Source organism: Lissotriton helveticus, chromosome 5_1 (genome assembly GCF_964261635.1).
Source record: "Lissotriton helveticus chromosome 5_1, aLisHel1.1, whole genome shotgun sequence".
Lineage (NCBI taxonomy): Eukaryota > Metazoa > Chordata > Amphibia > Caudata > Salamandridae > Lissotriton > Lissotriton helveticus.
Genome location: NC_136065.1, coordinates 1,961,204,270 through 1,961,218,381, shown reverse-complemented (window position 1 = coordinate 1,961,218,381; position 14,112 = coordinate 1,961,204,270). Strand labels below are relative to the sequence as shown.

The following is a 14,112-nucleotide window of genomic DNA, read 5'->3' as shown; positions in this document are numbered from 1 at the left end:
AACACAGCACATGCTAAAGCTGGCCCAAGTCAGATGATGCCATTTAAACAAAGGAAAGGGAAGAAAGATTAACGTGAAGGAAGGATACAACACATCCCCCTCATTAACTATAAACACAATATAAGAATGCACACAATTAAACAAAATCATTACATCTTTTAGGTTTAAGTCTCAGGTGATCTGAAAGCTTAACTCTTGAAGAAATTGTTTCATTGTTTCTCTTATTGCATACCGTGATCTCAAAATGATTTATTATTCTAGAATTCTTATTTTGAATTTCATCACTGTTTGGACATTTGGCTAATCTTCTAACATTCCAAACTTTACCATCTTGAGTGATTACACTGTTTCTGAATATTTTTGTATTTGGATTGGTTTACCAAATTTGTTTGCACCTTTATTCAAAAACCCTGGCTTAAGAATTCTAACCCAATCTAAACTTGTGCATTTTGGTTTTCCATTTATCATTGTACCATCTCGTGGTTTTGTTCTGCTTGATTTCAATTCTTTTAGCAGTTTCATATATACACTAGTTATGATCAATTTTGGACTGACATTTGTTTTTAAAACACCATGGACAAACACATGATGCTGGGTCTCTTCCTTTAAGGAGTTTGAAAGGGCTAATTTCTGTTGTTGAATGAGGTGTAATACAATAGACCCATAACTTTTCTCTAACCAAGTTCATCCAGTTACTAGAAAACTTTAATGAATCAGAAACAAAATTCTTCAACACCCTATCAAAACGGTCCACCTGGCCATTTTCAAGTGGTTCATATAATGATGTACATTTATGTGTAATACTACATTCTTTGAGAACATTTTTCATTTCTCCAGAAGTTAATTGAACCCCATTGTCAGTGATTAAAACAGAGGGACAACCTTCATGCGCAAACACCTCTTTAAAAAATGTGATCACTGCATTAGTTGTGGCTTTAGAAACAAATATAACTTCTGGCCATTTAGAATGATAATCAATAATGACCAAGGCATAGCGTGAATGTTCTGGTAAATTGTGGAAGGGACCTGATATATCAAATGCTACCTTCTGCCATGGTATTTCAAGCCACGGTACAGCCCTCAATGGAGGAACATGTAGTTTTAAAAATGTTCACTCGATGCACACGCATGACATTCCGTTACAACCCGGTTAATAAATCTATCCATGCCCGGACACCAAAAGAATGTTCTAACTAATCTCTTCATAGATGACATACCAGGATGTGTTTTGTGGGCTAAACTAAGTATAATTTCTTGCATGCCTCTTGGAGGAATACACTTCCCTGATTTGAACAAAAGCGATCCTTCAAATTCCGACTCCTCTGAAACATTAAAAAATCGTAACAATTCTGGTTTTACCATGTTCTTTTTTTGGCCATCCATTCAAAACACAATTTTTTAATTCACACCATCTGTCATCTAATTGTCACAACTCATTCCATTTATCTTCTGAAATCTCTTGAAACTGATCCGAAACAAAATCACTTATCTTAACAACAAAATCAGCCTCTTTGATAACTTTTACCTCATCATAATTGCAAGGAAACCGAGAAAGAAAATCTGCTGTTACATTTTTCTTCCCCGGAACATATTCAGTGTTGAAGGTTTATTCTTGTAGTTTGGACATTAATCTTGCAATTCTGGCCATGGCGTTCCAACCACCCCCGTGGAAAGTATATTCACAAGGGGCTTTTGGTCAGTTCTGAGGGTAAAATTGCTGCCCCACACATACAATCTGTAGTGTTCAACTGCCCACACACACGCAAGAAGCTCCCTTCCTATAACAGCATATTTCCGTTCACAATCATTTAGTGTGGGTCAAGCAAAAGCAACAACATACCATTCATTTTTACCATCCTTTTGTGATAAGACTCCACCTAATCCATACAAGCTCGCATCCACTGTATTTATACATTCTTTTCTCATGCAAAGGGTTTTAAGGTGGGTGCATTCACAATTTCTTTTTTATACCTTCAAAAGCTTTGTGACGTTCTTTCGTTATGTTACATGTTTTTAAATAGCGCTCAGCTGCCCCAGCTAAGGGGCGTCCCGGCGCTTCTCAAACAGTAAGAAGAGGACTGCCTTCAACACAGTGTGGAAGGTCCTAACATAACAGTGGCAGTGGTTCTAATCTGAGGGGAAGAGATGAGTCTTGATAGCTTTCCTAAAAGACAGGAGATCATTTAGTCCGCGCAGTTGCGACGGCAAGGCATTCCACAATCTCGCAGCCAAATAGCGGAATGAGCGACCCCCCATACGGGCGTGTTTCACCTTGGGGATCACTACCAAATGCTGGCCTTCCGACCGCAAGGATCGACAGGGCACATATGGGGTCAGAAGAGAGCAGAGCATAGGCGGAGTTGCGAGCTTCAGGATTTTAAAGGACAGGCAAAGGACCTTGAATTGGATCCGTTTGGCCACAGGCAGCCAGTGGAGCCTACTCAAGGTTTCCGCAACCGGATGGAAGCGGGGGAGACCTATCAAGGTTCTCACAGCTGCGTTTTGCACCCGCTGCAATCTTCCAACTTCTGCCTGGTTGATCCCCAAATGCAGGGAGCTAGCATAATCCAGGCGTGAGAGGATGGTCGATTGCACAATGAGCTGGCGGGTGGAGGGGTCGAAAATATTTAAGATAGATTTAAGATTCCGTAGGATTCCAAAGCAAGTGGCTGTCACTTTCTTAGTGTGGGTGATGAAGCTGAGGGAGGAATCAACCCAAACTCCCAAGATTTTTCACTTCTGGTTTAGGGTTGGGCAGATTTCCCAGAGCCTCGGGCCACCATTTATCTCCCCATTGCGAAGCGTTTTTTCCCACCAATAAGACCTCGGTCTTACTGGCGTTTAGCTGTAGATAGTTCAAAGTCATCCAGGTAGCCACGGCCGTGAGGCCACTCTTAAACTTGGATGTGCTCAGGGCGGAGTTATCACTCAGAGCAACCACTAGTTGAGTGTCGTCGTCAGCTTATGAGATCATTGAGAGCTCCTACTGCTCGGCGACCTCCGCCAGTGGTTGAACGTAAATATTAAATAACGTAGGGTTGAGTGCCGAGCCCTGGGGCACTCCTTGCTCAATGGGTCGTTCCTTGGACAGAAATGGGGGGGTGGAGACCTGGAAAGATCTTCCGGTTAAAAAGGCCCTGAGCCACTCCAGCACGCATCCACCAATGCCAGCTGCTTCCAGCCGGTGCAGCAGGACCGCATGTGATACCGTGTCAAAGGCGGCACTAAGGTCTAACAAGATCAGTGCCGCCGTTTGACCCGCGTCCAAAATGGTCCTGAGGTGTTCCGTCATGCACAAGAGTGCCGTTTCGATGCTGAGGCCTGCTCGAAAACCATGTTGTGAGGCATCCAAGATTTTATTTGAGCAGAGATAGTTTGTCAGAGTGTTATTGACGTGTGTTTCTGCCACCTTCGCTGGCCAGGGAAGCAAGGAAATAGGCCTGAAGTTCTCAGGCTTGGTAGGGTCCAGTGTGGCCTTTTTGATAATGGGAGATACCCAAGCCTGTTTCCATTTTGCTGGTATTACGGCAGATTCAAAGGAAGAATTAATTATTCGTCAATTCATATGTCACATTCTGTCTCAATAATTCTCTCAGTGGTTCCATTTTTGTGGCAATTCCATCAACAAATCTACTGTAGTACTCACACATACCTGCGAATGATAAAAGTTGTTCTTTGTTTGCAGGTGGTGGAGCATTAGTGATGGTATCTACATTTGTTTTCTTTGGAATAACACCATCTCCAGATAAGGTGTGTCCCAAGTATTCTACAGAATTTTAAAACAATTTACATTTGTGTGCTTTTAGTAGTGATGCCATGGTTCTCTAGTCTCCTACACACTTCTTCTAGATGTAGGACATGCTCAGACTCATTCTTGGAAAAAATCAAAATGTTGTTCTGAAAGCACTTCACACAATTATCAATATCTCTGAAAATGTGGAACATTACTCTTTGAAATACCGATGTGGCCGACGCCAACCCGAATGGAATCCTAGTGTATTGGTATAATCCAAATGGCGTAATAAAAGCTGTATATTTCTTTGAGTCCTCCAGAAGTTCTATTTGGTGATAATCCCTTAAGTCAAGTATGGAAAAAATATCTGCACCTTCAAACATAGAAATTACCTCATTAATATTAGGTAACGGGTGGCAGTCCACCACTATGTTTGCGTTCAAAGCTCCCAGGTCTACACAAACTCTCAATTTTTGATCAGGTTTGCGAACAAGAACAATCGGAGCTACCCATTCAGAAGACTCAATGGCTTCAACGACACCTTCATCTGATAGCTCTTTCAACATTTCTTTAAGTTCTTCCATTATATTTATTGGTACTCCTATTTTTTGTTTAACTGGTACCACATTTTCTTTTACCACAATTTTATGGGAAAAATTCTTTAGTCTTCCCAATTTGTTGCAAAAGACCTTATCAAATTTCCCAATTAGATTTCTTTATTTTGAATTACACTTGTTTTCACTATTGATGTCAGCAACATTGTTAAACAATTTATCATCACATAAAGACAGGCTCATTTGCTCTTGGGTTTAGCATTAAACCTTACTTATATTGATCACGCCATCCTAAAACATTTACCCCTTTGGAAGTAATGTACAGTTTGATCACTGCACATCTGTTTTTAAATAGTAATTCAACCTGAAAGAAACCTTCAATGTAAATTTTAGTTCCATCGAAACTTTCTGCAATTATATCACTAGTTTGCAACAAATCGTATGGTATTTTGTGACTTAATTTTTCATGGAAGTATTTCTGTGTAATATTGGTCCAGAGTGAACCGGAATCTACCATCAGAAATAGATTTTCTCTCAATATTTGAAATTCACAGTTTGGAGATTTTAAGATGTTATCTGGCACACTATCCATAATAGATACCACAAACCCTTTATCGATGTTGGAAGGTTGCTCACAAACTTGTGGGGTATTATTACCACTTACCACATATGAAACTGAGTTTCGTGACTGTGAATTATGGCGTTTATGATCTCTACAAACACTACTAAAATGTCCTATTCTGTCACGATCAGTCTCCACAGGATCAGGGCGATGCTCTAAGGGGTCCACCTCCTGACTGCCCGAAACTCTGACAGTAAGTACACAGAGCCTCTAGGAAATCAGGCGAGGGAAAGGTAAGGGAAGGGGCTGGAACGGAAGGGACCACTGAAACGAGAAAGAAAAGAATACACACGTTATAATACAAATCACTGACTACTCTCAGTAAATTCTCGCTAGTGGGACACCTACCCCAGTTACTCCACTGGATGCCACCCCTTCTCTGGACCGTTACCGATAGATACTTCTCTATCTTGATACCTGATAGTCAGAAAGACACAAACTCTATTATACCTGATTGAGGCACACGTAGTCAAAAATGTACCCAAAACACACCATACATACCATCCCCTTCTCTTTGTGCACAACAGAAAACAATTCCTTCTCCAGTAACCGGTTATCGAAGGAAGCAGTGAAAGGCAAACCCAATGTCCATAAGTAACCAAGGATATGAAACAACACAGGAAGTTCCAAAGGAAAACGCAGCAGGAAATTAGACTTCCAGCAACAGAACAGCAATGTTCCAAGCACAAGTTCCAAATGCATGTAAGTTAAGTAGCAAACAAAGCAGCACGGGTACTTATCTCCCCCACGGGGTTTTGATGACAGCAAAAGCCACCCGCTTCTGAAGGGCTGAAGCAAGCAACTCAACCGCCAAATCCGTAGACGAGATGTCTCAAAGAATACTGGAAGAAAGGCAGCCGCCCTTCTCACAAGGAAGAGAAATGAGCGTCTCAGCCGAGAACGCTCTCCGATGGGCTCCGCCGCAGCCGCAGACGGACTCAGCAACACAGGAATGTGCTGAAATGAAGAGAGACAGCCGTCCCTCCTCCGAGCTCCGATACCGAGCGTCTCAGCCGAGAACGCTCGCAAGTCAGTACCGTCGCAGCCGCAGACGGACTCAGCACACAGGATTTGTGCCAAAATGAAGAGAGACAGCCGTCCCTCCTCCGAGCTCCAATACCGAGCGTCTCAGCCGAGAACGCTCGCAGGCCAGATCCGCCGCAACCGCAGACGGAGAGAACTCCGGATCAGTCTAAGGCCCGACAGAGAGCAGCCGCCCTCTGTGATCAAATGTCCAGCGCCTCAGCCGAGAACGCCAAACCAGGAGACTAAGTCACAACTTGATACACTGGAACCAAAACAAGATAGGAATCACGTACAACCAAAGCCTGTCTCCCAAAGGCCTTTATACCCATGACTCCTCCTACTTCCCGGCATTCTGGGAGATGTAGTTTGTAGGCGCAACCTGGCAAACCGTGACAGTATGCCCACCCCCCAAGCGCCTCCTAGCTCCAGGCTTGCCCGGACACCGGGCATGGAAACAGCGCACAGCACGCGGGGCATGAACCCCTGAGCTCGGTTCCCACGAATCGTCCTCCGCCGTGTAGCCCTTCCAAGACACCAGGTACCAGAGCTTTCCCTGCCGGTAGCGGGAATCAAGGATCCTACGTACTTCGTACTCCAGCTGACCATCCCGCCGCACCGGAGGCACAACTTTGCGACGCGCAGCCTTCGCAGGCTTCAGAAGACTGCAGTGGAACACCGGGTGGATCCGCAGGGAGGCTGGAAGCTTCAACTTGTATGCCACGGGGTTGATCCGACGCACCACTTCGTAAGGACCGATGAACCGCGGATGGAAGATGCTGTGGTACCGGAACCGAATGTTCCTGGTGGACAGCCAGACTCTGTCGCCAACCTGATACTGCGGCCCCTCTCTCCGATGCCTATCCTCCCACCTCTTATAGGACGACTTGGCCTTCTCCAAATGAGCCTGGACCTTCCGATGCATCGACAAAAGAGCCCTCACCTGTCCCAACACCGTTGGATGGTTCTCCACCTCACTCGGTATAGTCAAAGGCAGGGTGTTTGCATGGTAACCAGTATTGGCTTGAAATGGCGAAACCCCCGTGGAACTATGCCAAGTGTTATTGTACGATAGTTCTGCTAACCATAACAACGACACCCATGAGTCAGCAGCTTCCTCCGCATAGCAACGGAGGTACTTTTTTAGGGTCTGGTTCAGTCTCTCAGTCTGTCCGTCAGACTGTGGATGGAAGCTGGTTGACAACGCATCCTTGATATGCAACGCCTTGCACCATGTGTGCCAAAACCGAGCCACGAACTGTGGACCCCTATCGGACACAATGGTCTTCGGGATGCCGTGCAATCTCACCACTTGTGTTAAGAGGAGTTGTGCCGTTTGAGCCGCCGTAGGCAAATTCTTACAAGGGATGAAGTGTCCCATCTTCGAGAAACAGTCTATTACTACCAAGATAGCATTGCTGCCCTTGTCCATAGGCAACCCAACGATGAAATCCATACTTATGACCTGCCAGGGACGGGAAGGCGTTGGTAGAGGCATTAGCAACCCTTTGCTCTTGGCTTGTTCATTCTTCGCCCGGGCACACGTTTCACATCTGTCAACCCATTGCCGTACGTCTTTACTCATTCCTTTCCACCAGAATTGTCGTTGCATGGCTTTGATGGTCTTTTGCTGCCCAGGATGTCCGGCCACCATTGCACTGTGACACCAGTTGAATGCCAACAACCGCAAGGCAAGGGTAGGAAGAAACAGCCGGTTCTGATACAGCGGAATGCCATGTTGCAAGGAACGGTGCGAATCGACCTTAGCCCACTCTTCCCATTGCACGGGAGACCTATTCTTGGACACCTCCTCCAGGAACATATCAACAGAACAAGCACACACAACCTTCTCAGGGGGCAGTATGGATCTAGGTTCAGCAAGCAACGGGGTAGCCAAGTCTGTCTGCCTAGAAAGGGAATCCGCCTTTCTATTTTCAGCACCAGGACGAAAAGTGATAGTAAACTCATATTCTGCAAAAAACAACATCCAGCGCATTTGTCTTTGGGACAAATGCCGAGCTGTTTTTAAAAACTGCAGGTTCCTGTGGTCAGAATACACTGTTACTGGATGTTGACCACCCCACAAATAATGCCTCCATTCTTGAAAGGCTTTTTTCACAGCCAGAAGTTCCTTTTCTGCAACAGTGTAATTGACTTCGGATGTGTTGAGTTTTTTAGACAAGAAGGCTACGGGATGGAGCTGTCCTGTCTGCTTGTCTCTTTGGGACAACACAGCCCCTATCGCTATATCCGATGCGTCTGCTTCCACAACAAATGGCACATCCATCTGCGGATGACGGAGGATGGGCGCAGAGCAGAACGCATCCTTCAACTGTTGAAATGCTTCCGCAGCCTCCATTGTCCAACAAAAGGGTGCCCCCTTCCTCAACAACCGGGTTACTGGAGAGATCAGCTGAGAGAAATGAGCAATAAACCGCCTATAATAATTCGAGAAACCCAGGAAACACTGCACATCTCTCACATTCTTAGGCGTTGGCCACTCACTCACAGCTGTCACTTTTCGCTCTGCCATACGGAAACCGCTAGGTGTTAATATAACCCCCAAAAACTCCACTTCGTTGACACTGAACTCGCACTTGCTGAGTTTACAGTATAAGCTATTCTCCTGTAGTTTCTTGAGAATCAACAACACCTGACTGACATGTTGGGCAATCGTCTGGGAGTAGATCAGTATATCGTCAATATATATGACAACAAATTGGTCGATATACTCTTTCATGATGTCGTTTAGGAAATATTGGAATGCCGCCGGGGCGTTGCACAACCCGAACGGCATTACCATATACTCGAATAAACCAAAACGGGTTTTAAAAGCCGTTTTCCACTCATCCCCAGCCCGTATCCTCACCAAATGATAGGCTCCCCGGAGGTCTAACCTGGTGTAAATGGATGCCTCTCTCACCTGGTCTAACAGAACAGGGATGAGTGGAAGCGGGTATCTGTTTCTCACAGTGACCTTGTTCAGCTGTCTGTAATCTATACAGGTCCGCAATTCTCCGTTCGCTTTTGAAATAAAAAACAAAGGAGACGCTGCTGGTGACCGGGAGGGGCGTATGAAACCTATGGAACAGAAATGATCCAGATATGACTTCAAATGGGTGGTTTCGGACTCAGACAAGGCATACACCCTACAAGAGGGTACAACCGCCCCCTCGATCAAATCGATCCGGCAATCGTATTCACGATGTGGCGGAAGGACCTCGGCCATCACTTCACTGAACACGGACTCATACCCTGCATATTCTCTCGGCAAGACCACCTCCTTTTCTGCCGCGGTAGCGACCTGATAGACTTGAGCCAAGGATACTGTGGGCGACGGTTGACTCATCATACAATGAGCAGTGCAATACTCAGAATCAAACGACATAGATTTTGTTTTCCAATTCATCGTCGGATTATGATGCCATAACCACGGCATCCCTAGTATAACCTCGTACTGAGGAGCCTCAATAATGTTCAGCACGATATCCTCCACATGTCTCATAGGATAACCAGGCACCGTCAATTCCAAAGACTCGGTATGTTCCACTACTGGCCCTGATTTGAGAGGAGTGCCATCAACGGCTAGAACAATTTCAGGCTGAAGAGTTGGCACCTTCTTCAGCCCCAGTCTCTCCACCAACCCACTATCGATGAAGTTTCCGGTTGCCCCTGAATCGATCATGCATAATGCTTGGCTCTGTTGAGACCCTGTACCCAAGAACATGGAAACCACTACATGCGATTCTGTGTTATTACACACCGCAACCTCTAAGGATGGGATTTTCCACTCCCGTTGAGCAAGACTAGTCCTTTCCATTGTGTTAGGGTCCACCTGTATCTCAGGAGGTAAGGCCGGGGATAGCACCGCCACCTGCTTCCCTGCATAAAAGGAAGGTCTTTTCTTTGGTTTAACGGTGCAATCCTTAACGTAATGGCCTTTTTTCCCGCAGTACATGCAGAGGCCTTGTGCTCGTCGCAAATCCCTTTCTGCCTTAGACAATGGAGGACGCATGGCCCCTACATCCATTGGTTCTGCCACACTGTCTTTCGGTTTGTCCTGCCCAACTTGAGCCATCCCGCCTCCTGCTCTGTCATGTCTCTTCCGTTCCCCTCCTCTCTCAGACATGCGGTGATCTAAGCGCAAGGTAAGGTTGATAAGATCCGTGCATGTCGTAGGTTGTGGATCTATTTGAGCAAGTACGTCCTTTATGTCCTCATTCAATCCCTGATAATAAAGCGCCATCCTCTTGTCCTCTGGCCAGGCCGTTTCTACAACGAGCCTGTTAAAAGTGGTCATATAAGTCACTAGATCACTCTTTCCCTGCCTTAATCTTAACAATTCGCGATCAGCGCTCAAAGTGGTTGCACGTCGATCGAATACTCTCTCAAATTCCTTACGGAAATCATCCCAATCAGCCAGCAATGGATCGTCGTTTTTTACTAAAGGAACCGCCCAATTGGCAGCATCCCCCGTAAGATATGAGATGGCAAACGCCACTCTCGACAGGTTTGTAGGAAAGGAGGCCGGTCTACAAGAGAAATGCAGGGTGATTTGTGTCAGGAAGGTCTGGATCTTTAAGGGATCACCTGAATACCTCTCAGGGCTGGCCAAGGGTATAGGGGGAGGTACTGACACTTGTATTTGAGGTACTCCTGCTGAGGCGTCAAAAGGATTCCTGCCTTGCCTATCCAACCTGTCTTTTAGCGCCGCTGTTTCTGCTTTGGACGTAGCCAATTCCTGTTGGACCAAAACCAAGGCCTGTAACACATCATCTAAAGTGGCCATCCCTATAGCAACCCCTGACCGGGTGGAGACAACTACGTGGGTACGTGATTCTGTCACGATCAGTCTCCACAGGATCAGGGCGATGCTCTAAGGGGTCCACCTCCTGACTGCCCGAAACTCTGACAGTAAGTACACAGAGCCTCTAGGAAATCAGGCGAGGGAAAGGTAAGGGAAGGGGCTGGAACGGAAGGGACCACTGAAACGAGAAAGAAAAGAATACACACGTTATAATACAAATCACTGACTACTCTCAGTAAATTCTCGCTAGTGGGACACCTACCCCAGTTACTCCACTGGATGCCACCCCTTCTCTGGACCGTTACCGATAGATACTTCTCTATCTTGATACCTGATAGTCAGAAAGACACAAACTCTATTATACCTGATTGAGGCACACGTAGTCAAAAATGTACCCAAAACACACCATACATACCATCCCCTTCTCTTTGTGCACAACAGAAAACAATTCCTTCTCCAGTAACCGGTTATCGAAGGAAGCAGTGAAAGGCAAACCCAATGTCCATAAGTAACCAAGGATATGAAACAACACAGGAAGTTCCAAAGGAAAACGCAGCAGGAAATTAGACTTCCAGCAACAGAACAGCAATGTTCCAAGCACAAGTTCCAAATGCATGTAAGTTAAGTAGCAAACAAAGCAGCACGGGTACTTATCTCCCCCACGGGGTTTTGATGACAGCAAAAGCCACCCGCTTCTGAAGGGCTGAAGCAAGCAACTCAACCGCCAAATCCGTAGACGAGATGTCTCAAAGAATACTGGAAGAAAGGCAGCCGCCCTTCTCACAAGGAAGAGAAATGAGCGTCTCAGCCGAGAACGCTCTCCGATGGGCTCCGCCGCAGCCGCAGACGGACTCAGCAACACAGGAATGTGCTGAAATGAAGAGAGACAGCCGTCCCTCCTCCGAGCTCCGATACCGAGCGTCTCAGCCGAGAACGCTCGCAAGTCAGTACCGTCGCAGCCGCAGACGGACTCAGCACACAGGATTTGTGCCAAAATGAAGAGAGACAGCCGCCCCTCCTCCGAGCTCCAATACCGAGCGTCTCAGCCGAGAACGCTCGCAGGCCAGATCCGCCGCAACCGCAGACGGAGAGAACTCCGGATCAGTCTAAGGCCCGACAGAGAGCAGCCGCCCTCTGTGATCAAATGTCCAGCGCCTCAGCCGAGAACGCCAAACCAGGAGACTAAGTCACAACTTGATACACTGGAACCAAAACAAGATAGGAATCACGTACAACCAAAGCCTGTCTCCCAAAGGCCTTTATACCCATGACTCCTCCTACTTCCCGGCATTCTGGGAGATGTAGTTTGTAGGCGCAACCTGGCAAACCGTGACATATTCTGCCACAGTTTTTGCATTCTTTGTTTCTTGCAGGACATCCTGGAAAAGAAGCAATGTGTGACCTGTTACCACAACTATAACATACATCATTTCCAAAATTGCTATAATTTCTTTTGTACAATTGTGGAGCATTAAACCTATTTCCACTAGAGTTCATATTAGAAAAATAACGTGTTTGTAGGTGATCATTTTTTTGCTTAACAATACAAATTTCTTCCTCTGTAGTAGTTTTTTCAGAGTTATGTTTAACAACATCCATCCACTTCTGGGATTGTTCAAGAGCTTTTGCTTCTGAAATGGCCTCCTCCAAACTAGGATCTCCCATTACCCATAGTCTTTCTTGAATTTTTTTATTTTTCACGTGTACAATAGTTTGATCTCTAATCATTGTCATTTATGAGACCAAAGTTACAATGTAATGATAATGCTCTTAACAATGTCAAAAATCATCAAATGATTCATCTTCCTTTTGTTTCCTATTGTAGAATTTAAATCTGTTTAAGGCAATGCTTGTAATGGGTTTTAATCTTTTTTCCATTCTCATCAACGCTTCAGTATAAACATTAACATTATCGCTACTACCATGTTTAGGAGTAGTGATTGGTGGTAAAGTTCTGAAAACTACCTGTCCTTCAGAACCTAAACAATGTAAAAAGATATTTTTCTTTCTTCAGCCCCAATGCGTTCACCATCTATAGCCTTCATATATGTAACAAATTCTTCCTTCCATCTAGACCATGGAATGAGTGGGTCTCCTTTTAATTGTAAGATTTGGCTGGTGGATCAAACTGCATTGTTACATTGTTACTATATGTATCATGTCACTCAAGATTGATAGATTGTTTTAAACACTGCTTCTAGATGTTTTGGTATGCATATATGATATATAATTTAAACATTACTCCAAATTACATAAGGTACATACTTGTTTTCTTCTGAAATTATATATATATGTCATACATTTTTAACACAAATGTCAATATATCATAAAACCAACTTTAATACAGTTGAAACACAGAATAACTATCATTAATGATTGAATCAAAAAAATAATATTCCTAAAGTGCATGAAACTAATGTAAAAACTAAAAATACCAGTAATATAACGCACAATTGCATTTTTTTTCTTAATAAACAACTCAACTCTTGTAGAGAAAGACGATATAAACTTCCACTCGGTTTTTAGTATTGTTGAAAGGTTACCACGGTAACCGAAAATGGCCGCCGATTACATGTGGTCGCTGAACACAAGGTGATGCGCGATGAAGTCAGATGATTAATGCGAGCTGAATTGCACGAAACAACTAAGATCGGAGCTTGTTTGTTTGAAGTACTCGTTTGAAAAATGCCGCACCTAGAACGAAGGTTGTTCACAACAACGAAGGTACGTTTGAAGCAAAGTAATATTTCCAACAGCGAAAAGTACAGTCAAACAAATATCTTAAAATACACAAACTTCGTAACTTCCTCTTGCAGATCATACATTTCGAAATTGCCCATGAATACCGTAATTTCACCTGTAGACTGTATTTTTTAAACTTGACTTCCACACACAAATTTGTTACTTTCCCTCTTGTCGTGACAAACTACTACTGTATATTTCCGTATAAAAATAAAACATCCAAAGCTCTTCAGGAAAACATATAGAGAATCTTGTTTACTGCATTACTAATTTCTTTCTGGCGCTGGTGTGGGAAACATCCTTTACAACGCGGTGTTTACACCGCGGGGCCTTAACGACGCAGCCATCACAACGCAAGTCGTTACTACGACTTGCGCTGGATGGCGCTCTTGCTCAAGGAATAGTTTAATTGTCTATTCCAACACCTTCCCTACTGTTACGTGGGCTGGAATTGGAATAGAAAATTAAAATAATCCACAATCCAGCACCCTCCAACGCAAGTCGTTGTAAAAACTTGCCTTGTGATAGCAGCGATGTAATGGTAGCGCGGTGTAAACACCGCGTCGTAATGACATACATCCGCTGGTGTTATCAAAACACTGAATTAAATAACTGAAATATACAATACAGC

General features: G+C 44.6%; 1 long non-coding RNA gene across 1 annotated transcript in view; it reads right to left on the bottom strand.

Annotated features, from left to right (window-relative positions):
• LOC144753912 (uncharacterized) overlaps positions 1 to 14,112 on the bottom strand; it is an 804,407-nt gene that overhangs the window by 428,056 nt on the left and 362,239 nt on the right. The window lies entirely within an intron of this gene.